General features: G+C 48.7%; 7 non-coding genes and 1 pseudogene across 7 annotated transcripts; 4 read left to right on the top strand and 4 right to left on the bottom strand.

Annotated features, from left to right (window-relative positions):
* Positions 1–11,693: 11,693 nt before the first annotated feature.
* Positions 11,694–11,809, bottom strand: LOC138228411 (U5 spliceosomal RNA). The gene has a single exon (XR_011185491.1). It is a non-coding gene; the product is annotated as a U5 spliceosomal RNA (small nuclear RNA).
* A 5,264-nt stretch (positions 11,810–17,073) lies between these two features.
* On the top strand, positions 17,074–17,243 carry LOC138228141 (U1 spliceosomal RNA). Its single transcript, XR_011185232.1, has one exon. It is a non-coding gene; the product is annotated as a U1 spliceosomal RNA (small nuclear RNA).
* A 636-nt stretch (positions 17,244–17,879) lies between these two features.
* On the bottom strand, positions 17,880–17,998 carry LOC138228112 (5S ribosomal RNA). The gene has a single exon (XR_011185208.1). It is a non-coding gene; the product is annotated as a 5S ribosomal RNA (ribosomal RNA).
* A 1,809-nt stretch (positions 17,999–19,807) lies between these two features.
* LOC138228088 (U1 spliceosomal RNA) lies at positions 19,808–19,971 on the top strand. The gene has a single exon (XR_011185184.1). It is a non-coding gene; the product is annotated as a U1 spliceosomal RNA (small nuclear RNA).
* A 636-nt stretch (positions 19,972–20,607) lies between these two features.
* Positions 20,608–20,726, bottom strand: LOC138228369 (5S ribosomal RNA). The gene has a single exon (XR_011185449.1). It is a non-coding gene; the product is annotated as a 5S ribosomal RNA (ribosomal RNA).
* A 1,775-nt stretch (positions 20,727–22,501) lies between these two features.
* On the top strand, positions 22,502–22,665 carry LOC138228104 (U1 spliceosomal RNA). The gene has a single exon (XR_011185200.1). It is a non-coding gene; the product is annotated as a U1 spliceosomal RNA (small nuclear RNA).
* Positions 22,666–23,300: 635 nt separating this feature from the next.
* On the bottom strand, positions 23,301–23,419 carry LOC138228082 (5S ribosomal RNA; annotated as a pseudogene).
* A 1,306-nt stretch (positions 23,420–24,725) lies between these two features.
* LOC138228180 (U4 spliceosomal RNA) lies at positions 24,726–24,867 on the top strand. The gene has a single exon (XR_011185266.1). It is a non-coding gene; the product is annotated as a U4 spliceosomal RNA (small nuclear RNA).
* Positions 24,868–26,259: the final 1,392 nt, after the last annotated feature.

Raw genomic sequence — 26,259 nt, 5'->3', positions numbered from 1 at the left:
TGTTTCGCCTCTCTCTTCATTTGATTTCCCTTGTAGCCTACTGGTCTACGTGCCCGATTATCAACTCACGGATTGTGTGTTCAAATCCAGCTGGTGCTGGACTTTTCTTTTAACAAACATTTCTTCGAAAAAATAGAATAGCAATATTATGGACAATCAATTGACTTTTATATTTCAAAATATCACAACATGATCGATTCTAAGTCATTTTTGATGACAATGAATAGTCACCTTCTTCCTTTCTGACAACGGTCCCTGCTTCTGCTTCCTGCTTCTATTGTGTGTGTGTGTAATAGAGTAAATGTTTATAGAGAAATGGAGGCTGGACAGTATGCGTTACAATATAAACATTTATATTGATTTAAATCGTGTTTTGATTTAAATCGCAAACGCGTGTTTAATTATATGTTTTTTTTAATCATAATCAGGCTAATGCAACATAAATTGATACAGTATCTTTGTCTTCTAAGTATCTTAATAAACTTTCAGCATAGCTTTCTACCCGTTTAGATGTATATTTCTTGGGATTTTGGGATCAAACGTGGAAGGATTAGATTGTAATCGTTTTTATTTTTCAAATTCGTTTTAGAAAAGTGTAATCTATACCTGCCCAGACTGTACGCCTTCCTAAACCCCGCCTTTCACTCCTGTCCTGCTCTTCCCCACGCACCCCAGCCGGGCGCTCTTCGGCCTCTGCCCGGGACGAATGTATATTTTGATATTTACACCCGGCGCGGCACCGAGGGATTTATAACTGCATTTATAACTTCGTTTTTAAAATTAGTCAAGCAATATGAAGCATCACCTTTTACTTTTAAGTCCCTTAAACACATTGAGCACAGCTTTCTCACCACTTAAGATTACTTTTTGATACCATCCTTACACAAAGCAGAAACTTTCCGATGACATACAGTACACGTGGAAAGATTACAGATTTTAATCGTCTTTAATTTTGTTACGTTATACGTTTTAGGAACGTTTCATCTAAACAAACACCACAAAACTATTCTCGATTGTATTTCTGAATGTTATGTTACACCTACAGTAGTTCACTGCTTTAAATACATCGAATTAAGAAAGTTAGGTGTAGCACTTTAGATCTTTTTTTCTGAACCAGGGAAAATCTGATCATGTTTCTCTATAACAATAATAAAAAACTTTATTTTACATATCACCTTTAAAAGTGGCATCTCAAAGCAATACAGTAGATGGAAAAACAGTTAAAGGTTAAACATTAGAGGCTTGCCACACCCGGACTGTTAAACCAATGCATTAGCACGTCAAAGCCCATTAAGGACCCGGGCGCAATAGTTGCTTTGTCCCTTGATTTACTGATCTGCATTAATTATGGAAATTGAGTTCCTGCTCTTTGCAGACGACCTGGTCCCGCTGTCGCCCACAGAACAGAGGCTGCGCCAGAACCTGGCACTGCTGGAGCAGCACTGTCAGACCTGGGCGCCAACAGTCAATCTGGACAAGACCAGAGTTATGGTTTTCCAGAAAAAAAGCCAGACCTCCGGGAAACAGGTTCAAATTCACACTTAACAACACATTAACACCTAACAACGGGAGCAGGGACGAATAAGGTCAGTACCCACTATTGTTAAACATACAGAAAAGAATATTAAAGTATTGAATATTAGCCATACAGAACATTAAAGTGCCCCTTTTCCATTCAGCGGGTGCCTGAGCCGCTGTGTCCTATCTTCTGACAGTCGCCGTTGTGAATGTCTGTAGAGTGTATCTTATTTTTAGTACTATATTTTTGTATTATATTCCCTATTAATCAAACTCTAAGAGTATGTATCGGCTTGTCCCCTCCTCCCGCCCCTCTCTGTGTACAGTAGAGCCTCCTGTCCAGCCAGCACATGTCCTCAGACATTCAAAACCGCGACATATCATAAAACGTTACATATAGTTAAATTATTAGTTGTTTTTCAGGAAGTTAAAAAAAAACACTTGAATTACTTATCCAGTCTCTCGAAATAAAGTTATTTTCAAGCAATGCAACAAACGTCGGGCAATGTGCTTTTTTTAATCCAACATTGACAGCCACATCTCAAATCTTGTCAGTCAGCTCTTTTTTCTCTATTTGAATTGTGGCTTACACATCGCACGACTTTAAAAGCTAGAAAGACAGGTTTCGATTCACATTAGCTGGCGAGCCTTGTTAACAAAAAAACTAATAATAATGTAACATGCCACTGTTTGTTCATGAACAAAGTTATACTGAGATTTCGTTAGATGCGCAATAAAAAAAAAATTGAATCCCCGGCGGAACACATTCCACAAGAATCAGCGCTTTTACAGTATATATCACCTTTAAAGGTGGCTTCTCAAAACGCTTTACAGCCAGAGGGCGCTCCTTCTCTGTCCTGTCCCTAGTTTCCGGTCTGCTGTCCTTCCGGTCCCTCTCTTTCCCTTGGGCTATATATTTCCGGGTCTTGCACTCTGTCCTGGCTCAGCATTGACGTTTGGATGTCCTGAGACCCGCCTAGCACCAGGGTGCCCCACGTCCGCTCCCTGAGGGCATAGGTTTCTATACGGCATTCCTGAACTCTTTGCACTAATGAGCCCGGGCCTTTTTCCCGTCTCGCCGCTACGCATATGGGTCTTTTTCCGCTCTCCTGCTCCCCACGGTTAGTCCCTTTGGACGTCCGTGACAGGCACCCCGGGAGTGCTGTCCTTTTGCAGCCACCTGGACAGACCACTCAGACACATCTGCATTCGGTGTGTGCTCCGCCTGCTCGCTGAGCAAGTTGCCACCTTTACATACAATAGCAACATCGACACCAAGAGAAAGGGTGACAAATGGCTTTTATCTGGAACTTTTCATGTCCAAGGAGCTCAATGTGCTTTCTGTGTACAACAGGGCCACTGAACTCCACACTGGCCACTGAACCACAGCAGTGGCTTGCTGGCTTGACATCTCCCAAGGAAAATGTTGAAATCGCATGTGGAACAGGAAAATGACCCTCGAGTACGAGGGAAAAAAAAGAAAAAGATCATCTGGAGCGTGCCGGACAGCCCAGTTCCCTCGACGAGGTGGCCGAGTGGTTAAGGCGATGGATTGCTAATCTGTTGTGTTCTGCACGCATGGGTTCAAATCCCATCCTTGTCACGCTCCATCTCTGACACGTGTGCCCGTTTGGCGTTGGCCCTCCTGTTGTTTGCTCCGGTTCTAGAGCCGGACATTTTCTAGCGGTGGCTGAACATGGTATAGTAGGCTAACGTCAGTATCGAGCAGTGACAGTAACAGTATTTACGTGCCGCTGCTGTCAAGTGGCTCTGGGTTGAGATTGCGTTTTCACTTACTTGCAACGCAAACGGAGAAAGCGAGTTTTGACAGTCTCTCGAGAGACTGCGCTAGGTGTTTAGGGATAGACTTTGTCAGTTCCCCCTGGGATGATGGCCTCTCAAATAGTTTGTGATTCCTCTAGACGTTTATACAGTAGAAGCCTGCTTCGTGGCTTAAATCCAAGCTAAGGAAACGAGTTAGAGGTCTGATGCAGAACTGCGAATTCAATGAAGGGGAACACTACAGTACATTCCACTGTATGTGTGAGGAAAGCTGCCCCCTTCTGTTCCTTGTCGACCGAACAGAGGACTGTAAAGGATACCGCCAAGAAACTTTAGGATGCTGGTTGGAATCCAGCTCCAAAGAAGCCCCTTTGGGTGTTATGTCATCAAAAAGTAAGAACAGAGAATCTTCCTTTGATCAAAAGCGCAACAGAACTGTTTTCCGTGGAGCAGGTTTCAGACCCGTAGACCTGTTTTATTTGTAGGGCAGGGCGCATTATGATGGGGGTGCACCCTTCAATGAGCCTTACGACTCTAGGGAGTGATTGAGACGATTCGTAGCGTGTGCTCATTTCCCTCTATTCCCCGTGTTGCAGTGGTAGGATGACGTAAATTCCTGCTCCGACACGCAATGGCATTATAATCAAGTGCAGGAGCTGAGGGCTTTAGTTTTGTTTCGTTTTCCATGGCGTTCGGAAGCGCGCAAATCAAAGGCAATTCCTGCGTCTAACACGAATGTAAATGCTTTTGAAAGTGCAGTGTGGTGCAGCTTGTAAAATCCTTGTCCACATTTGTGGTTTGTTGATGTTTTTTCTGTCTGCCAAAGTTGCATTTTGACATCCGGCCGAGTAGTCTTTATCATTTGAACGTGAAGCCAGCCTTAAACCCCCTGAGGTGTGTCTGTCTGCCGGCAATTATTTTGTGAAAGGTGTTTTTTTTTAACGGAGAGCGACTTTGAAAAAGTTTCCGCAGCCACCTCGCACTCCGTGTTAGATTATAGGAGGAATGCGGCGGTAGCAAGCTTGCTGTAATCGTGGTTGAGTGGTTAAGGCGATGGGCTCGAAATCGGTTGGGGACTCCCTGCGCAGGTTCGAATCCTGCTGACTATGTGCTTCCATGGCAAAGGCATAGTGCTGATTCTTGTTTTCTGGTACTATAAAAATGCTAAATTGCTTGGCCCTACTGCCATGGAAATGAAGTTATCCATTGCGCCACTGGCCCTGTGTGACACTGTAGGACTGTAACCCAGTGAGCTTAGCACTGCAACTAGTGAAACATTACCCCCGGTCCATTCTTTTTCCAAAAGTGAGATATATATAATCCAGGATTGGTGTGGGCCTTAATTGCACCCGGGGTCCTGAGATTAGCTACGCCTTGATCGTGCACGGATTGGCGTGGCGTGGATTTTTGTCTTAAAGGAAACAGAAGTAGGAGATATATATATGTATGTATGTTTTTGGTGTTTTCCTTGTTTGTGAAATACATATACACACGCACGACACTAACATAAACACACCTCATAATAAAAGAGCAAAGCATTAAGTAGCAGGATTTAAAGGACGTTGAGACCCGAGAATCGCCCTGATTGAGCTCAGTGTGTAAGTCCACCGTGGAGCAAAAGCAGCGATGCTGGCATTCTGGGCATAGTGAATTACTGATCAAGAAAGGGGGTTTTCGAGGTCTCGTTCCTTACCTGTGAACAGTGTGGTGTAAGTCCTCTCTAAAGTCTCTGAGAGGCATTTAGATCTGGAGGTAACAGACGCCCTTGGCTGAATGAGTGCAGGAATGCACAGGTTTTTCAAGTGAAAGCATCCCCTTACTGTATGAGCTGTTACCTCACACATGACAAAAGTAAAAGAGACCGAACATGTGTACTAACTGATGGTTTGAGAAAGTGGTGGAAGGGTCCGTTTATATATCGGAAAAGTGTAAGTTGAAGGAAAAGAAGGAGAAAAATATGGGAAAAGCTGAGTTTGTCCGAGGGAGTCTGGGGCGAAGACGCCTGTAAAATAAGCATATGCGTATTGATTGGCAAAAGCACAAGCATGTAGCTCCCACCCTGGTGCACGGCCGGCACCAGTGGTGGCAGATACATGAGAAAAAAAAGAAATTGGGATGTGACTTCTTAAGTGTGTTTACGGGGAAAACAAAAACCCGGAAGAAAAGATACTTTACTCGCTACGAAAGAGTATAAACAAAAGCAAAAAGAGGCAGTGCAGGAGAATCAGAAACTAAAAGAAGAATTAGTTCCTGGTCGCACTGCACTAGTTAATGTGTTATATCCTGCTCTCCCATAGGGGAACAGACAGGCAGGAAATGAAAATAATTGGGATCAATTCCCACAGTGACCATATGGAGACGGGGGGTCTGGGTGGGATGACACCTGGTACGAGTGTGATAGAGACAGAACAGGAACTCCCTTCTTAAACAGAGGGTGCCTGCAGACCTGTACTCTCACCCTAAGTGGGAGAGGGCCTGATGTAGCGGGGGCTGGCGCTGTTGATGACAGCGTCACTCTAAGTGTCTCGCACCCCATCGAGGGGGTCCGTACTCGCACCTCCCTTCCCTGATTCCCCCATACGATCAAATCCAAAACCGGAAGATATTGACCGGTGGGCTAAAGTACCGCACCCAAAATTAGGAATGCAGCGAACCTGGAGTGCGCTTCAGGAATTAAAAGGATTCATGTAGAAGTAAAACAAGAATACAGCACATTGTAGTACGAAGAGAAAAATATATTCTCGATGTGTATGTGTGTTTTATGAATTTGTGTGCCGGCATGTATGTGTGTAACTGTGAGTTTTTGTATACTAAATGACGGTGTGAGTGTGTTTAGCCAGTGGGACTGGCTAGAGACGTAACTAAAGAGACTTGATGAAAATCAACTTAAGGAGATTGGAAAATATAAGAGCGTCTGAAACGTATAAGTACAGTACAGGTGGACGTAAAAGTAGTTAGATAAACAGTGTTTGTATTTTTATAAAATTAGTTGCAATAGTGGAAACAATTTGGGTTTATTCGAATGTCTCAGACATGCTGAAACGCTGTAGGTTTAGAATCGAGACTGGGGAGAATAACTTCTTGTGAGAAGATCTGTTTACCTAACGATTAGATCCTGTAAATCCCTTGTAGCCTACCTAAGTCTGTCCCAGTCCAGTGGATTAAAATGTACTGTTAATGGAGTGTTGGTTTCTCTGTTAGGGGATACTGGAGCACTACTGTCATGCTTGTTTCACTCCTCTGTTCAACAGTGTGCTATAGAGTAATGTATATAGGGAGACGGCAGGAGGCCACAGGAGTATTGGGGCACCAAGTTTTACTTGCCGAGTACCAGATTTTAATGGGTGGTTTTATCCCAGATCTATTGGGTTGGAATATTATGCATTACAAAGAATGACTATCCAGAACAGGGTATCACGTGGCTTCAACTGACTGTGATCACTCAGTATGTTGATGGTATTCTGAATGCTTCCCCTGACGAGGAAACCCACAAGTCTGAGTTGCTTCAGCTTTAGAGTGTCTAATATTAAGCAGTTATGATAAGGCCCTTTTGTGTCGAGCATTGTGTGATTTTAACAGGGCCAGGGTGCAATATTTTTACGGGGTGAGCACAACTTTTAACAGATCTGCTTAAGGGGGGAGTGCAGAACAAGGACAAGATTGCCTTGGTACCAGCAGCAAAAGCCGCCTGTAATAATTTGAAACAAGCTCTCTTACAGGTGCTGAGACTGGGGTTTCCTCAGATGGATCAACCATTCTTTGTATGTAAGTGTGGACAAAGGGTTCTGGGCAGCTGTGCTGACGCAGGAGCATGGAGGTAGGCACTATTATACCATTCGATACTGTAGCCAAAGGGTGGGGGACGGTGAAAATTGAAGAAAATGTAATACTGTTTACTGATGGGTCCTCTCTGATGCATGAGGGAGAACAGAGAACAGGCTGAGCCGTTACAACAGAATTCGAGGTGCTAACAATCGGAAAATGCCCCTCCACTGCCTCAGCACAGCAAGCCAGTTAAGAGCACTGATGGAAGATTGTAAAAAGAAAGATGTTAAAAGGTTACTGTATATGTATATAATGTATGTATTTGTTGCATGTAGGCCACAATTCTGGATGGCTATGGAGAAATAAGATTCTCTCACAACGGCAGGGACTCCAGTTAAGAATACTGGGCTTGTCTCTGAACTGATTTGTAGTTTTACAGCTGCCGACGGAAGCAGCTTGAGTAAGGTGTCAATAACACAATAAATAAAGAATTCCAGTAACTCAAGGTAACAACCATGCAGATGCAGATGCCAGACGAGCGGCACTGGGAGGGCGGGAGTCTGAGACCCCTGTGAAACCTCTATTGGGGAAAGGGGAGAATTCAGGTTGAGGCCTTTAATAGATGTTTAATAGTGGTTAGAACAAATGTGTAAAGAATGTGGGGTTGTATGATGATGTGATGTGGGCTGGCACATACCCAAGTGTATGATAAAGATGATCCCGTGGTACGGACTGCCCTGCCCCTTGGATACTGATCTAGGGGCAGACTACACTGGGAAGGTGTGCCAGGCTGTAATTGCCTCACTAGGGGTAAGTTGGAAGTCACATTGCCCCAATCACCCACAGTCTGAAAGACCAACTAAGGAAATATCAACTGAAGGGACACCGTGGGTAGATGCTCTACCTGCAGTCCTGTGCGGTTTGCGGGCTGGAGCAAATGGAACTGTGAGACTGAGCCCATTTGAGATCATCACGGGCAGCCAAAGAAACTCCCTGGAGGCCAAGTTTGGCTAACGCACTGATGAATTAACTAACTCTCTATTAAAGTAGTGTAGGTTTGTTAACTGAAGCGGTGCACAGGGCTTGTGAACAGGTGCCGGACGCTTGGGGACCTCCAGCAGAGGGGAGACACGACCGGATACCTGGCGAGTGGGTGTAGGTGAAGAAGAGATACCCTGCCAGACGTTGCAATCCTGCTGGGAGGGACCATATCAAGTGCCACTAACTACTGATTGTGCCATCTGAGTGACAGGATGAGATCGCTGGATCCGCGCATCGCACTTTCACCGACCCACGGCACCAGAGACTGAGTGAACAGAAAGAAGGATGTTGTTACCGTTTCTGTGTCTGATGCTTCCTAAGACCAACAGTGTGCTTGTTAGGCCTGAGGAGCATTACTGGGGATATGGTATCAATACATTCCAGGTGTTGGCATATCTATTCAGCCAAAAAATTATAATCGGAGTTGGGTCAATATTGCTGTTCCAAGATCCTGACGATAGATCTCCACATGGCTGAGGTCTGCGTTTGGGTCCTGGGGTAGGACTTTATGTATTTGTAGGATTAGGATTGTTTTATGTGTAAAATTGTAACTATCACTTGTACAAAAACATCAATAACACCTTGTTGTAACAGTGGAACGCACAATGTCATGGTAATGCATGCCTGTACATCTAAAAAGGAAAGATCTGCCCTGACATTGTATTTGTATTTGTAAAAATAGACAGTCCTGATGTATGCCATATTTTATAAGGGGGGAATGAAGTAAGAGACAAGATGTTAAAAGGGTTAATAACTTAAGTCAGTTCTGCCTGAAAATTAGACTTCTAAGCAACAGGGGTTTATGGCAGGAAAGGGGGTTAACTGATAAGGATTCCGGATGCGAGCAAGGAACCCTCTGGGGGCATAATCTTAAACTGACCATTTAGCAAGGGCCTCTTAACTGGCCAAATACCATGACCCCCCCCCCCCTTACAATAACATCGAATGACGTCTGAAGCAGCAAGCAAGGACTATATAACCTAAAAGTTTGTACCGGCACATCGAACAATACTTCGGTTTTGTTGTTTCTTGCGGGAAACAAGACTTTGGCTTTATTGTTCTTTGCATGCAATAAACTCATCTGTTTTACTTCATCTCGGGATCAAGAACCTTATTCCTTCTGTTACAACAGGGCTTTCTCACGCAGTTTCATGGTTCTTGTAACCCAAATCCTACACTGGCCTGAAGTGCCCCCCCATTTCACAGCATTTTTCAGCTGATTTAAAATGTACCTAAAGGAGAAGCATTATTGAAGACCATCAATTACCAAGAGCTTTTGTCAAAGGTTTTGGTGGTCATTTTTAATTTTTAATGACCACAGAGCGCTGTGACCTCGGTTTTACATCTCATCCAAAAGACAGCGCCCTTTTACAACACAGCGTCTCCGTCACTATGCTGGGGAATTGGGACCCGCACAGACCTCAGGATGAGCGCCCCCCCGCCGGCACCATTAACACCGCTTCCAGCTGGAAGCTTTGTTTTTCCCTGTAGCTCACCCTCATCCGGGTACTGACCTGGCTCACACCTGCTTAGCTTCAGTGGGTTTTCAGTTGCGAGTTGCAAGGGGATGCAAGTGATGGAGCCGCTCGCTGCAAAAGCCACTGCAGTGGCCGGGAATCGAACCCGAGCCTCCCGCGTGGCAGGCGAGAATTCTACCACTGAACCACCAATGCTCAGTGCCTGGGCCTTCAAAAAAGACGCTTTTTTGGTGCTCTGTGCAAAAAGCGTCGACATCTGCTTCCAGCTGCAAAATGCCATTCGCGGACGCTGAAGAATTTATTTCCAAGGCAGTGGGTACAAGCTATTTGGTGTTTTAAAACCACCAGCAAAGAGGCGCGCTTCTTTGCTTGCGCCGGAACACAACGACAGGAGGTGGACAACGTAGTTGGCAGGATTCGGAGCTACGCGGGAAGAACCCAATGGATTTCTAGTTCATCGCCTTAACCACTCGGCCACGACTACAGAAAGCCCCACCGCCGCTGCGTTCTTGCTACAATCTTACCTGGATCGCGGGGCGCCGGCGGAAGCCTATTTCAAAGTCATTCTCCGTTTCAAAAAAACATTTCCAAAATACAAGCCTTGCAGACAGACACGCCTCAGAGGACTTAAAGGTGGCTTCATATCGGAATGATAAAGTCTACCCGTCCGGACATGAAAATGCCACTTTGTTACACACAAAAAAAGAATCAACAACAGAGAAATGCCCACAAGCACTTGAAAAGCCGCACCACGCCGCACTTGAAATAGCTCTTACATTAGTGGTAGACGCAGGAATCGCCTTTTTATTTACGCTCTTATCAAACTGTCAAAGGTTTGCTTTGCGAACGCTGCAGGACATCGCACAATCTCTTTTGAACGGGGACAAACGATTTCTTATGGGGCGCAGTAAGTACAGACGTTTAAAAAGCTCCACTCATGCCGACGATGCAGCATGAAGAAGCGCAACCTAACGTTTGACAGACAAAAGCCGGGCGCCGCTACGAGCAATATGAAATCAAACTGACAGCACACGGCGTTTCGCGCTGACTCAAAAGTGATCTCGACAGTCGCTGTTCTTTGCATAACGCTGAAAGAGCTAAAGAGCGTTTCTGTTGAGACGTAACAAGCTCGTTTCTTTCTACCATGATGTCACCATGACAAAATCTGTCTTTAAACACCTTGCTCAGTCTCTGACTTTCCACTTTACCATGAGTCGGGCTCAGCTGCACAGAGGCGAGAGCAGAGCAATGAGGTCACGGGGACAGGGGAGTCACACGCTGGCGGTTTGAACACGCGGAAGATCACTGAGGGATCCACAGTATGTGGACCCTCCGTGCGCCATCATTCCACACTCCAGACTCTGAATCCTGCCATCTGAGTTAAGATCTCGGCGGAACCTGAGGCGCAGTTCTTTCTTAAAACGTAATCTGGTGAGCATTTCTAGAATCGTACTTGTATAGGTGCAGCCTTTAATGTGTTGCTAGGTTAAAATTTATGACTTCTTGAACTTCAGTAGGCAACTGCCCTCTTGATTTCGGATTTAATTTCTTTATTACAGGGGCGCTTTTATGATGAAAGAGTCATGTTCAGGTACTTTGCTTGATGGAGGAAGCTCATTTCGGACTCTGTGATCTGCTCACCTGGAAAGGTCTGCTGTACTACTACAAGAGAGAAGTAGAGTCTGGAGGAGGGGACAATTTTATGATGCTTTGGAAGGTAATGTTTTTTTTTTCTTTGAAATCGAAATGAATCAGAATATCAGTGCAAAAGACAAACTCTTGGTTTGGTTTAAAGAGATATGGTTTTAAAACAGACAAAATGTAGAAAACAGGTGTTTCTCACTTTTGGAAAAGAATGGACCAGGGGTAATATTTTACTAGTTGCAGTGCTAAGCTCACTGGGTTACAGTCCTGCAGTGTCACACCAGGGCCAGTGGTGCAATGGATAATGTGTCTGACTATGGATTAGGAGTTTGGAGGTTTGACTCCTGCCTGGCGCTGGTTGTTTTTAAACACATCAGCCTACTCCCTAAGTAGCCTGTGCTACTTACTGCATTGTAAGAGCGATTGTGAGCGGTTTTGTTTTCTCTCTTTGACCAGCCCAGCTGCGCCCCACCCGAAGGCAGGGAAGCACAAAAATTGTATGGAACTCATTCATGCTCCTCTCCATGAAATCTTTAGTAAAAGGCAAAAGATTTGTACGAGATGAAGAGAAACCAGAGTGCGTGGCTGGACAGCTGCAGGAGCCCAGGCCGCCTTCAAGTCCTCTGCCCTGCCAGTCGTGGTTGGCAATGCACCTGGCCTTACAAACGAGCCAGTGGGGCCCGTTCAGCTCCGGGCTCATCGCCTGCGGCTCTCAGCTCACCTGGCAGGGGAGATACCTTGATCAGCCTGTAGTTGGAGTAGTTGGATTGTTTTCTTGTTTTGTGGAAGCAGTGTTTGTTTTGCAGTTTGAGATGGCAACCTTTGGATCCCGCAAGAATGCTGTACGTTTTGAGCTTTTGGATGACCTCTTCATGGATCGTATGCAGTTCAGCAGAAAAGTGTTACAGAAGGAACTTGGCTTTGAACCTCGGCACTTGGATTTCATCTTCGCTCTCCCAGGTCAGAAAGCATTTGAGGTTGTTTTTGCTACCTATTCTCTGTTTGAACAATGCGTGGATGTGTTTGAGGCAAAAAGAGGGAAAGTTCCTGCCCTTGAGAAGATCAGCTTGCAGCCTCTGACACAGAGAGAGAGGAAAACGGTGCATGTTGTTATGTTCTCGGAACTGGCAAAGACGGAGGACATTCACACCTGGCTTAACCAGTACTGCACCGTCCACCATGGAACTGAGGTTAGAGATGTTGACGGTATAAAAACAGGAGCAAGGAAATTCGAGGTTCGCTTGCTACCGGACAATGTAAATGGAGGCTTAAGGCACCTGCCCTCTACAATCCGGCTGGGCGCCTGCAATGGCTATGTTTTTTATGTGGGACAACCAAAGGTGTGTCGGTGCTGTGGTGCTGTGGGACACCTGGCATCGTCCTGCACTGTGAAATGCTGCAAGACCTGTGGCAAACAGGGACATTTAGCCTCTGACTGTTCAATGCTGCCAAAGTGCAATTTATGTGGCTCGGAAGGACACGTTTTTAAGAACTGCCCTCACGCCTACGCCAATAAACTCAAAATGAGAAAGGATGAGGCAGTGCTTGTTTCAGCCAAACCGTCCCGAAAAGCCAAAGCAAACAACAAGTCAAACAAAGAACCCTTGTTGGACAAAGAGTCTCAGCCTCCAGCCAGGATCAGTCCTGCTGTGGCTCCGGGGCCGGTGGAAGAGAAATCCACTACCCCCCCACAACCGCAGACTGCACCAGACAAGCACGAGGGTTTGAAAACCCCCGAGAACAGCGAGGACCCCTCCCCCACTCCTGCTCCTCAGAACGAGGGCCAGTGTGGGGCCCCCCGGTGGAGCGGGTCCAGCGACGATACCCAGGATTCAGCGGAGCTGCTTTTCTCAGACTCTGCAAGTGCTACAGATGCCCTCCTCTCCTCCATCCAGTCCATCACGGAGGATCTGCAACAGCTGGTGGGTGAGGGGGAAGAGGAGACTGGTGCATCGGCTGCACCCCTTTCCCCTCAGTGCTCCCAGGAGCTGGACTTGAGGAAAAGGAAAAATGACTCTGTTTTCTCCCCGAGCGAGGAGGAAGGAGAGCATGGCGATGGGGACAGCTGGAACCCCTCCACCCCTCCCTCTACCCCCTTCCTTGAAATGGACTCCGTGAATGCTTTTACTGCTGCCACCCTGATGAAGGCTCATTCAGAGGATGGCTGGCAGGAAATTGGTAAGAAGAAAAAGAAAAAGAAGAAGGTAACAGGTGAGACCGAAGAGAAATGTGTTTTGTAAAGACTGGTTCCACTTTCTTATGTAATATGGCTCTAAACATAATTTCTCTTAACACCAGAGGTATCAATGACAGAGTTAAATGCCAGTCTGTCTTTGATTACCTCCAGCAGAGAGAGGGAGATGTGTTGATGTTGCAGGAGTGTGCTTTAGCCTATCAAGAGAGGTATAAAAGCTTTGAAGATAGGTGGGATAAAGGGCCTTCTGTTTGGTCAGGGGACAATAACAACAGAGCCTCTGGCGTGGCCATTCTTTTCAAAGGATGGGCTTTCAAATTGAAAAGTATTCAGAGGGTCATAGATGGCAGGTTGCTGTGTGTGGATGTGGAATGGGGGACCGTTAACCTGCGGCTAATCAATGTGTATGGTCCTACTGACGTGGGAGGAAGGGTGGAGCTACTCAAGGCACTCTCTCCCCTATTGTTAAGTAGCACAGACGTGATAGTGGGAGGGGATTTTAATTGTATCTTAGAGCACACAGACAGGCAGTCTAGCTCTCCGATAAAATTGGATTCCAGCTCACTGGCCCTGCAAAACTTAGTTCAAGACTTTAAACTCTCAGACACATATAGATGTATATATCCCACAACAGCAGGATATGCATGGTCAGGGAGGAATAGCAGCTCCAGAATTGACTATTGCTTTGTCTCAGAGAGAGTGAAAGTTGTTGGGGTCACTCTTCAGCCTGTCTTCTTCTCAGATCATCAGGCTTTAGGGTGTAGAGTGGAACTCCAGGGCGGGACTGTCTTTGGCCCAGGCCTCTGGAAACTCAACACAAAGCTGCTAGAGAACGAGGGGGTAGTATCCCGCTACAAGGAGAAACTATCACAGTGGCTGTCCTTGCAGTGTCTGTACGGGTCAGTAGGAGAGTGGTGGGAGGAGGTGAAGATGAGGACAAAGGCCTTTTTCATGGCTGAGGGAAGGAAGGCTGCTGCCAGACGGAGAGGAGTGCTAGCCAGGAAACAGAGGCAGCTGCAGCGTCTCTACACGATGCTGCACAGTGGCTTCGATGTGCTCGAGGATATCACCCTTTTAAAAAAGGACATCCGGAGCATAGCCGAAGAAAGTAGTCGAGGAGTGCTGTTAAGAGGCAGAGTGCAGTTCTTGGAAGAAAATGAGAAGTGTACTCGCTTCTTTTTCAGGAAAGTGGTAGGCTCCAAGTCTGTCATGGAAAGTGTAGTTGATGAGGAGGGACGAGAGAGAACAGAGCCGAGTGCTATCCTCTCCTGCACCAAGGCCTTCTACTCAAGACTGTACAGCTCTACAGAGGTAAAGGATGAAGAAATTCATTTTTTTACCTCAAAGCTAGAAAACGTTTTGAGTGAAGAAGATAGGGAAGTACTTGAGAGGGATTTCACAGTAGAAGAGCTGAGACAGGCTATGGAGAGCTTACAGAAGGGGAAAACTCCAGGTGCTGACGGGCTCCCTAAAGAATTTTATTGCACCTTTTGGGATCTGCTTCAGGATCCGCTACTGGTCCTATTCGAGGAAAGATATAAGACAGAATTGCTGCCTGACTCCTTAAGAGAAGGCACTATTTCTCTCTTGTTTAAGAAAGGAGCAAAAAATGACATAAAGAACTGGAGACCCCTCAGCCTGTTAGGCGTGGACACTAAGATCCTGTCCAAAGCCCTTTTCCTGCACCTACAAAATGTAGTGGCCTCACTGGTAGGGAAAGAACAGACTTGTGGGATAGCAGGACGCCTGATGAGCGACAACCTGGCCTTGTTGAGGGATGTCTGTCTGTACTCTGAGGATCGCTCCCTCCCTCTTTGCATTTTAGGTGTAGACCTAGAAAAGGCCTTTGACCGCCTAAACCGGCAGTACTTAACATCGGGACTTGAGCACATGAAGTTTGGCCCCATCATGAGAAAGTGGATTAACCTGCTGTACACAGGTAGCAACAGCAGAGTCATGGTTAATGGCAATAGATCACGCCCCTTTGAAGTCTGTTCAGGGGTGAGGCAGGGCTGCCCATTATCCCCCTTGTTATGCGTTTTGGCTATGGAGCCCTTAGCCTGTGCCTTGCGCCAGGATCAGGCCATTAATGGGATACCAGTGCCTGGAAGTGGGGGAGGAGAGGTAAAGACATCTCTATACATGGATGACGTCACCCTGCTCCTCTCTGACAATGCCTCAATTAGCAGAGCTCTGCAGTGCTGTGATCGTTTCTCTTTGGCTTCCTCCGCAAAAATTAACAAATCTAAGAGTGAGATTTTTTATCAGAACTGGAGGGAGCCAAAAGAAGGACATGATCTCAGGCTGCAAGAGAAGAGAATTAAGGTCCTGGGGGTGTATTTTGGAGAAGAGATGGGAACAGTAAATTGGCAGAACAAATTGCCAATCTTAAACAAAAAACTGATGCAATGGAAGGACCGAGACCTCACCATGACAGGGAAGGTGCTGGTCATCAAAGCCGAGCTCTTGCCTGTCTTGAATTTTCTGGCTTCTACCTTCCCAATCCCACACCGTGTTGCGGCGGTGATGAGGAGATTGATGTTTCAATTTCTATGGGGTGGGAAGCAGGAAAGACTCAGAAGGGAAATAATGTACAGGCCGCTACCCTCAGGGGGGAAGTCTGTCCCAGATATTGCTACGAAGCTGCTGTGCATTTTCCTGGCCTCTGTGCTGAGAGGCTTTGCAACAGCACCTGCAGCGCGTACCTGGACTTATTTTTCCAGGCTCTGGGTAGGTAGGGAGGTGTTCAGAGTGTGGGGTGTCAGACCCAAGCTGGACGTCCCACTCTCTGACACATGCCCTGCAATTTATGGGACAGTTAAAAGTTTTCTAAGATCTCACCCAATTGGCCATATTCCCCTCCGAGATGTCAGCGTCCAAAAACTGGAAGATTTCATTGCACCCCAGAACAATAGGCAGACCCATGTGGGCATTTTAACATCAGCCCAAACAAGGAAGGTGTGGAAACACACATCCTCTAAGTTTCTGTGCAACATTCACAGAGATTTAGCCTGGAGTGTCGTCCACCAGTGCTTACCGGTACGAACTTTCTTGTACCGTAGGGGCCTCACCCCCAGCCCTCGCTGCGTTAGGGTGGGCTGCGGCGAGGAGGAGACTGTATCCCATCTCCTGTGGTCCTGCTTTTTTGCTAAGGCCTTCTGGGCACAGTTTGAAGATTGGTTGCTGGCTCTCTCGCCCCAATTTACCCTGACCGCTGCTTTCGTCATATACGGCATCTCTCCTGTCAAACTTCCTCCTGACGTGTTTGACAGGATCTGGGCCGTGGTGAACAGTGGGAAAGTTGCCCTGTGGAGAGTGAGGAACATGGGGCTGTTCAAAGGCATCGAGATCCCAGTCAAGGCAGCAGGTAGCCTGGCCCTGTTCATCACCCGAGAGAACTATTACCTCAGAGATCTGTGGAGAGAAGGGAGGGAGGAAGCAGAAAATCTGTGGGAAATAGAGAGCATAGGTCAATATCTCAAGAAACTGTGAAAAACATTATCAAGTTTAAGTAAAGAATGTGATTTGCACCAGAAAAAAAGAAAATTGTTGCTATGTAACTGTTACCATGTCAAAATGTAATGAGATGTGATCATATATACTGTTTTAAGTATGTATATGAATGTAAAGCTTTCTGATTTGTGATGTCCTGTATTTTTTTGTGAAAAGAAAATAAAGTTCTTAAAAATCGAAATCAGTTCACCCAGGGCGAGGCTCGGCCATTGCACTCCGGCTGTGCTGACCCCTGCGAATTCCCCAAATGAGGGAATCTCGACTGCATAATTTCTGGTAGTGGGGGACTGCGTTCGCGCTCTCCCCTGATGTGCTTGGTCCAAAATCAGATACGGGAGGGTTAGGACACCACGAGCTGCGTGGCTGCGGAAGGATCCCGGTTCGACAGGAGTGGACGCCGCTGCTGGTTCTCGCTGGCTTTTAGTTAGGGGTCCGGAGAAGCATCTCAAGCTAGTTCCACTACTCCTTCCGGACGTTCATTCCCTTTTCAAAGTCAGTCGTTTTGCTGTAGTCTGCGTTCTTTAGGCTGATTATCGAGGTTAGCCTTTATTTGGTCATGGGGGGCCTCGGTACTGTATGCTGAGTCTAAAGACAGTTTCACCCGTTTTCTGATTGCTCGGTTCTGTACCAGTGCAGACATGTCAAACAGTGAATGGCTGTACCTCTATTGTATCCGTGCTCAATGAATGAAATCGGTAACAAATGAATATATGTCTAGTTATACGAAAAACGAGTGGTTTATCGACTCATCTTCATTTGCAGATTTAGAGGCAGCTTCGATATTCGTTTTACAGACGGGTTTTTTTTTTGGAATATGGGTCACACACATGCCACAGCAACAAAACATCTCTAGAGATGAGGCTATAGATCACCTTTCCATCCTGCAGGTTTTCCTCCCAAAGCCTACGGCACCAACGGCGACCCCTGCTGGCCGGGAGAGCAAAAGCTTACAGCACCTGGTATTCCCAGGCAGTCTCCCATCCAAGTACTAACCAGGCCCGACGCTGCTTAGCTTCCGAGATCAGACGAGATCGGGCGTGTTCAGGGTGGTGTGGCCGTAAGCGAAAGCCCTGGCGCCTGACTCGCTACTTGAAGCTGTGTGTGGCGGGGGTTCCGTGCCCCCCCGAGCGGGACTGAAGGATAGTTCGTGTGCAACTCTTTGGAAAGGAGCTGCTTTCCAAATCGCATTGCGTGCCTGGATGTTGGCGAATGCGCTCCCTTGTGTTGGCTCGTCCCGCACTGGAGGAGGACAAACAATCTGCACGGAGGAGCACCAGGCAAGTCTTCACCAGACAAAAACCTCCAGTGCACAGCACTCTGGAAACATTTCGGGGCTTTCGCGTGTTTATTTCAGCACGTAAAGCGCACCGGTCCAACACGTCGGCCGGGCGCGCGGCGCCTCCGCCCTCTTGTGGCCTTGCGGCGTCAGAGCAAGAGGCTCCTTCTCGCTGCCCTTCCGCTGTGTTGCAGGGCCCCGAGAGGGAACCCGGAGCGCGCAATTTGTGGGGGGGCGGGGGACCGCGTTCGCGCTCTGCCCCCGGTCTCTTGCGCGAGTACTAAATCTCACGGACAGGGGGGCCTCGTCATTGATTGTTACAGGTGAGACGGGGATTAGGAGGAGACCCCGACTGATGGGTAAAGGGGAGCACTAACACCAGAGGGACACCCACGGCGTCTCTTTTTGAGAGACGCCCTGGGGTTTCCTAATGGCCAAGGAGGGTCGGGACCTCGGTTTGACGCCTCCCCCGAAGGACGGCGCCTGTTTGTGCAGCAGAGTGTCGCCATCAGGAGGCTGGGGCGTAAGAGAGCCACACAGCCCGCAGGGTGAGCGCTCCCTACTGGTCCCAGTCACACCTCTTGCAGGAGCAGCAGCAACCGGAGCTTTTCCGGGGTGGAATCTCCCATCCGGGTGCCGGCCAGGCTCACACCTGCTGGGCTGCCCCGGGGGTGAGCCCAGTCGAGAGTCGCAGGGCCAGATCTAGTCACCGGGGAGAAACGATACAAGTGAAGGATTGCTCGGCTCTCGGCACTTGAAAAGACCGACAAATGTCTCGTTCCCGCCGGAGCTGAATGTACCCGCATGTGTGGTGTCGTCTTCTTCCCCCGCCCCGCTGTGTTTGCTGTATTGTCTCTGAAGCCGGCCCCCCCGAGACGAGACGGGCTGTTCCTGTGCCCCAATTAACACTTTACAGGTGCCATTCCCCGGCATTGTGGCCATTGTCGGTGCTCACACGCGATAAGATAAGGCGGAGGAGAGCGGGGCATGCCCAGCGGCAGACATTCAAGGAGGGGGCAGTGCAAGGTGAGGTGAGGTGCGACACGCCGGAGCCCCGACGCAGCTAATGCGGAGCACTTGTTGGACTGGCATCGAAAGGACGTGTGCGCACGGAGCGAGCCTTCCCTGCGGCGGAGCGCGGGAACTTTCTCCCCCCCTCCCGCTGCAGGAGTTGTGTGCACTGCAGCGGTGCCGAGAGAAAAGCACAGAAGGCAGCAGGCTCTGGAGAGCAGGTAAGAGACGGAGCCTTGTGGGCAGGCGAGCAGGCCCGTTTTTTGGAAATTGCTGAAAAGGTTTGTTCGGTGTGTGGCAGGCGCACGTCGCGAGCTTGCGTGGCGATCTGCCGGTCTGGAGTTATGCAAATGAGGCCGAATTGCATCCCGGGACATGCTGCGAATGCGCAACGGCGACTGCAGATGTGTAGGAAACGGCGCGCTCGTTTTCTCGTTTTGCCCACACTTTTGAGTGTAAGTGTGGCGTGTGAGTGTGTGAAAGAGTGGGCCCAGCAGGAGGCGGTGGCGTGCGGGGCGAGGAGGTGGCCAAGGCTGCGCGATTTGTGCTGTGGGTGCGGGCCGCTTGCAGGGGCCTGTTTAACTCATACTTACCTGGCAGGGGAGATACCTTGATCAAGAAGGAGGTTCACCCAGGGCGAGGCTCGGCCATTGCACTTCGGCTGTGCTGACCCCTGCGAATTCCCCAAATGTGGGAATCTCGACTGCATAATTTCTGGTAGTGGGGGACTGCGTTCGCGCTCTCCCCTGATGTGCTTGGACCAAAATCAGATACGGGAGGGTTAGGACACCACGAGCTGCGTGGCTGCGGAAGGATCCCGGTTCGACAGGAGTGGACGCCGCTGCTGGTTCTCGCTGGCTTTTAGTTAGGGGTCCGGAGAAGCATCTCAAGCTAGTTCCACTACTCCTTCCGGACGTTCATTCCCTTTTCAAAGTCAGTCGTTTTGCTGTAGTCTGCGTTCTTTAGGCTGATTATCGAGGTTAGCCTTTATTTGGTCATGGGGGGCCTCAGTACTGTATGCTGAGTCTAAAGACAGTTTCACCCGTTTTCTGATTGCTCGGTTCTGTACCAGTGCAGACATGTCAAACAGTGAATGGCTGTACCTCTATTGTATCCGTGCTCAATGAATGAAATTGGTAACAAATGAATATATGTCTAGTTATACGAAAAACGAGTGGTTTATCGACTCATCTTCATTTGCAGATTTAGAGGCAGCTTCGATATTCGTTTTACAGACGGGTTTTTTTTTTTGAATATGGGTCACACACATGCCACAGCAACAAAACATCTCTAGAGATGAGGCTATAGATCACCTTTCCATCCTGCAGGTTTTCCTCCCAAAGCCTACGGCACCAACGGCGACCCCTGCTGGCCGGGAGAGCAAAAGCTTACAGCACCTGGTATTCCCAGGCAGTCTCCCATCCAAGTACTAACCAGGCCCGACGCTGCTTAGCTTCCAAGATCAGACGAGATCGGGCGTGTTCAGGGTGGTGTGGCCGTAAGCGAAAGCCCCGGCGCCTGACTCGCTACTTGAAGCTGTGTGTGGCGGGGATTCCGTGCCCCCCGAGCGGGACTGAAGGATCGTTCGTGTGCAACTCTTTGGAAAGGAGCTGCTTTCCAAATCGCATTGCGTGCCTGGATGTTGGCGAATTCGCTCCCTTGTGTTGGCTCGTCCCGCACTGGAGGAGGACAAACAATCTGCACGGAGGAGCACCAGGCAAGTCTTCACCAGACAAAAACCTCCAGTGCACAGCACTCTGGAAACATTTCGGGGCTTTCGCGTGTTTATTTCAGCACGTAAAGCGCACCGGTCCAACACGTCGGCCGGGCGCGCGGCGCCTCCGCCCTCTTGTGGCCTTGCGGCGTCAGAGCAAGAGGCTCCTTCTCGCTGCCCTTCCGCTGTGTTGCAGGACCCGGAGCGCGCACTTTGTGGGGGGCGGGGGACCGCGTTCGCGCTCTGCCCCCGGTCTCTTGCGCGAGTACTAAATCTCACGGACAGGGGGGCCTCGTCATTGATTGTTACAGGTGAGACGGGGATTAGGAGGAGACCCCGACTGATGTGTAAAGGGGAGCACTAACACCAGAGGGACACCCCCGGCGTCTCTTTTTGAGAGACGCCCTGGGGTTTCCTAATGGCCAAGGAGGGTCGGGACCTCGGTTTGACCTCTGTTTGTGCAGCAGAGTGTCGCCATCAGGAGGCTGGGGCGTAAGAGAGCCACACAGCCCGCAGGGTGAGCGCTCCCTACTGGTCCCAGTCACACCTCTTGCAGGAGCAGCAGCAACCGGAGCTTTTCCGGGGTGGAATCTCCCATCCGGGTGCCGGCCAGGCTCACACCTGCTGGGCTGCCCCGGGGGTGAGCCCAGTCGAGAGTCGCAGGGCCAGATCTAGTCACCGGGGAGAAACGATACAAGTGAAGGATTGCTCGGCTCTCGGCACTTGAAAAGACCGACAAATGTCTCGTTCCCGCCGGAGCTGAATGTACCCGCATGTGTGGTGTCGTCTTCTTCCCCCGCCCCGCTGTGTTTGCTGTATTGTCTCTGAAGCCGGCCCCCCCGAGACGAGACGGGCTGTTCCTGTGCCCCAATTAACACTTTACAGGTGCCATTCCCCGGCATTGTGGCCATTGTCGGTGCTCACACGCGATAAGATAAGGCGGAGGAGAGTGGGGCATGCCCAGCGGCAGACATTCAAGAAGGGGGCAGTGCAAGGTGAGGTGAGGTGCGACACGCCGGAGCCCCGACGCAGCTAATGCGGAGCACTTGTTGGACTGGCATCGAAAGGTCGTGTGCGCACGGAGCGAGCCTTCCTTGCGGCGGAGCGCGGGAACTTTCTCCCCCCCTCCCGCTGCAGGAGTTGTGTGCACTGCAGCGGTGCCGAGAGAAAAGCACAGAAGGCAGCAGGCTCTGGAGAGCAGGTAAGAGACGGAGCCTTGTGGGCAGGCGAGCAGGCCCGTTTTTTGGAAATTGCTGAAAAGGTTTGTTCGGTGTGTGGCAGGCGCACGTCGCGAGCTTGCGTGGCGATCTGCCGGTCTGGAGTTATGCAAATGAGGCCGAATTGCATCCCGGGACATGCTGCGAATGCGCAACGGCGACTGCAGATGTGTAGGAAACGGCGCGCTCGTTTTCTCGTTTTGCCCACACTTTTGAGTGTTAGTGTGGCGTGTGAGTGTGTGAAAGAGTGGGCCCAGCAGGAGGCGGTGGCGTGCGGGGCGAGGAGGTGGCCTAGGCTGCGCGATTTGTGCTGTGGGTGCGGGCCGCTTGCAGGGGCCTGTTTAACTCATACTTACCTGGCAGGGGAGATACCTTGATCAAGAAGGAGGTTCACCCAGGGCGAGGCTCGGCCATTGCACTCCGGCTGTGCTGACCCCTGCGATTTCCCCAAATGTGGGAATCTCGACTGCATAATTTCTGATAGTGGGGGACTGCGTTCGCGCTCTCCCCTGATGTGCTTGGTCCAAAATCAGATACGGGAGGGTTAGGACACCACGAGCTGCGTGGCTGCGGAAGGATCCCGGTTCGACAGGAGTGGACGCCGCTGCTGGTTCTCGCTGGCTTTTAGTTAGGGGTCCGGAGAAGCATCTCAAGCTAGTTCCACTACTCCTTCCGGACGTTCATTCCCTTTTCAAAGTCAGTCGTTTTGCTGTAGTCTGCGTTCTTTAGGCTGATTATCGAGGTTAGCCTTTATTTGGTCATGGGGGGCCTCGGTACTGTATGCTGAGTCTAAAGACAGTTTCACCCGTTTTCTGATTGCTCGGTTCTGTACCAGTGCAGACATGTCAAACAGTGAATGGCTGTACCTCTATTGTATCCGTGCTCAATGAATGAAATCGGTAACAAATGAATATATGTCTAGTTATACGAAAAACGAGTGGTTTATCGACTCATATTCATTTGCAGATTTAGAGGCAGCTTCGATATTCGTTTTACAGACGGGTTTTTTTTTTTAATATGGGTCACACACATGCCACAGCAACAAAACATCTCTAGAGATGAGGCTATAGATCACCTTTCCATCCTGCAGGTTTTCCTCCCAAAGCCTACGGCACCAACGGCGACCCCTGCTGGCCGGGAGAGCAAAAGCTTACAGCACCTGGTATTCCCAGGCAGTCTCTCATCCAAGTACTAACCAGGCCCGACGCTGCTTAGCTTCCGAGATCAGACGAGATTGGGCGTGTTCAGGGTGGTGTGGCCGTAAGCGAAAGCCCCAGCGCCTGACTCGCTACTTGAAGCTGTGTGTGGCGGGGGTTCCGTGCCCCCCGAGCGGGACTGAAGGATCGTTCGTGTGCAACTCTTTGGAAAGGAGCTGCTTTCCAAATCGCATTGCGTGCCTGGATGTTGGCGAATGCGCTCCCTTGTGTTGGCTCGTCCCGCACTGGAGGAGGACAAACAATCTGCACGGAGGAGCACCAGGCAAGTCTTCACCAGACAAAAACCTCCAGTGCACAGCACTCTGGAAACATTTCGGGGCTTTCGCGTGTTTATTTCAGCACGTAAAGCGCACCGGTCCAACACGTCGGCCGGGCGCGCGGCGCCTCCGCCCTGTTGCTGCCCCTGCAGCTGCTTCACTTTTCCCTTTAGTTGCCATCGATTTTTTTGTAGTGCTATACATATACGATTGAGGTATCTTAGAGTTCTCCTTCGAAGACCCAGCACTCTCTTTTCTTTTCCCAGTGTTACTCATATCGGACTTTTTAAACCTAAAAAAAAATCGTTTTTTCTTTCAATTATAACTGAAGTTTAAACAACTAGTGTTAAGTCCTTATTTTTCTGTAGTCAAAAAAAGCAAAAATTAACATTCAGGTCATGAAAACCCCAAAAAACCTCCCCAACCACTAAACTTTACCTCCCACCTGAGCGCCATCTTGAACGCCCCTACCACCAGAGAATGCTCACGATTTCGGAAGCTGTCTCCGGGACGTGCTGATTCCACACATCCTGAATAAATCATGATATTGTTAGTTGCTGTAGCTAGACGTTCAAATGAGTTTCATGGCCAGATGGACTGTTTCCTCCAGCGGTATAATATTGCAGTGAGACAGCACGATGCCTGCAAGACTATGTCACGCTAAACGCCACAGATTGTGTTTGTCCGTTCGTGTCAGTCGTCCCGCAGCCACGGGAAGTGGGACACAAACATGCTGCAATGCTTTCAAGACGTTAGGATTTGTTTGTGCAACATCCAAGAAGAGTACTTGTGGCTTGAATGTGAACTGTACGTGCCCGCCCCCTTTCCTCTGTAGTGCATGAGTTCCTCCCGGCATGCCCTTCGTCATTGTTCTGTCATCTTGTATTTAAAGGGTTGTATCTCTGCTGCTGAAAATAAGCAACGGTTTTCTCACAACGCCCTTTGTTCCCAACGGAGCCCTTGTCTGTCATGAAATTCTTCAAAACCTCAAGCTAGAAGAAGAAGAAGACGACAAATATGAAGCGTTATAGCAACGACATGCCATGAGACGATCGATAACGATTTCCATAGGATCCCCGCGGTTGCCTGGCAACCGCCAGCTTTGCGCAGTGGCAGTATCGTAGCCTGTGAGGTTTAGCCGAGGCGCGATTATTGCTAGTTGAAAACTTTTCCCAATACCCCGCTTCCGCCGGTTTGCAATACAATCGGCGAAAGCAATTTTTGACAGTCTCGTCAGAGACTGAGCAAGGTGTTTAAAGACAGATTTGGTCACGGTGATATCATGGTAGAAAGAAACGAGCTTGTTACGTGTCAACAGAAACGCTCTTTAGCTCTTTCAGCTTTATGCAGAGAACAGCGTCTGTCGAGATTACTTTTGTGTCAGCGCGAAACGCCGTGTGCTGTCAGTATGATTTCATATTGCTCATAGCGGCGCCTGACTTTTGTCTGTCAAACGTTAGGTTGCGCTTCTTCATGCTGCATCGTCGACATGAGTGGAGCATTTTAAACGTCTGTACTTACTGCGCCCCATAAGAAATCGTTTGTCCCCATTCAAAAGAGATTGTGCGATGTCCTGCAGCGTTCGCAAAGCAAACCTTTGACAGTTTGAAAAGAGGAATTTATTCTGCTTCCTGTGCGTGCAGTAGTTACAAAGATGAACGTCTTTACACGATGTGCTGCAGTTTTCAGTGGGCGGGCTTTGTCAGATGGCTTTGAAAAACGCACTGAGACATCATGAGCAGTGTCCTGCATGTTTTCTGTGTATAGCTGTCTTTTAACGCATACAGAATTCATTCGAAATCATTGATTTCTCCAATTAACAAGGGTCCCTTTTTGAACCTGCCAGAAGCATTCTTTCAATGTAACAGATTTACTCCGGGGAAGGGCAGCATGACATTGAGAGTAGCTCAAGCTTTCAGCACCTTTATCTGACTGCATGTATGCAGACACTGCTCAGAATCCCCTGTAAGATTCTCCTTCAATTCCGTTTTGCAGTGCTTTAGCTCTTTCAAAAGGCTTCGCTTTGCTAGTCACAATCCAAGGCTCATGACAGCATTTGAAAACATTCGCAACTGCGTTGGCCGGGAATCGAACCTGGGTTAACTGCTTTGAAGGCAGCTATGCGCAACACTGGCTCGCTCCAGAATAAATCTCACGTCGAGGGCATATTTTTTTCCATTTTACCGTGAGTCGGGCTCAGCTGCACAGAGGAGAGAGCAGAGCAATGAGGTTACGGGGACAGGGGAGTCACACGCTGGCGGTTTGAATACGCGGAAGATCACTGAGGGATCCACAGTATATGGACCCTCCGTGCGCCATCAGTCCGCACTCCGGACTCTGAATCCTGCCATCCGAGTTAAGATCTCGGCGGAACCTGAGGCGCAGTTCCTTCTTAAAACGTAATCTGGTGAGCATTTCTAGAATCGTACTTGTATAGATGCAGCCTTTAATGTGTTGCTAGGTTAAAATTGATGACTTCTTGTATTTCAGTAGGCAACTGCCCTCTTGATTTCGGATTTAATTTCTTTATTACAGGGGCGCTTTTATGATGACAGAGTCATGTTCAGGTACTTTGCTTGATGGAGGAAGCTCATTTCGGACTCTGTGATCTGCTCACCTGGAAAGGTCTGCT

The sequence above is a fragment of the Lepisosteus oculatus genome, unplaced genomic scaffold (genome assembly GCF_040954835.1).
Source record: "Lepisosteus oculatus isolate fLepOcu1 unplaced genomic scaffold, fLepOcu1.hap2 HAP2_SCAFFOLD_40, whole genome shotgun sequence".
Taxonomy (NCBI): domain Eukaryota; kingdom Metazoa; phylum Chordata; class Actinopteri; order Semionotiformes; family Lepisosteidae; genus Lepisosteus; species Lepisosteus oculatus.
The sequence above is the reverse complement of the archived record's forward strand: the minus strand, read 5'-3'. Positions and strand labels throughout refer to the sequence as shown.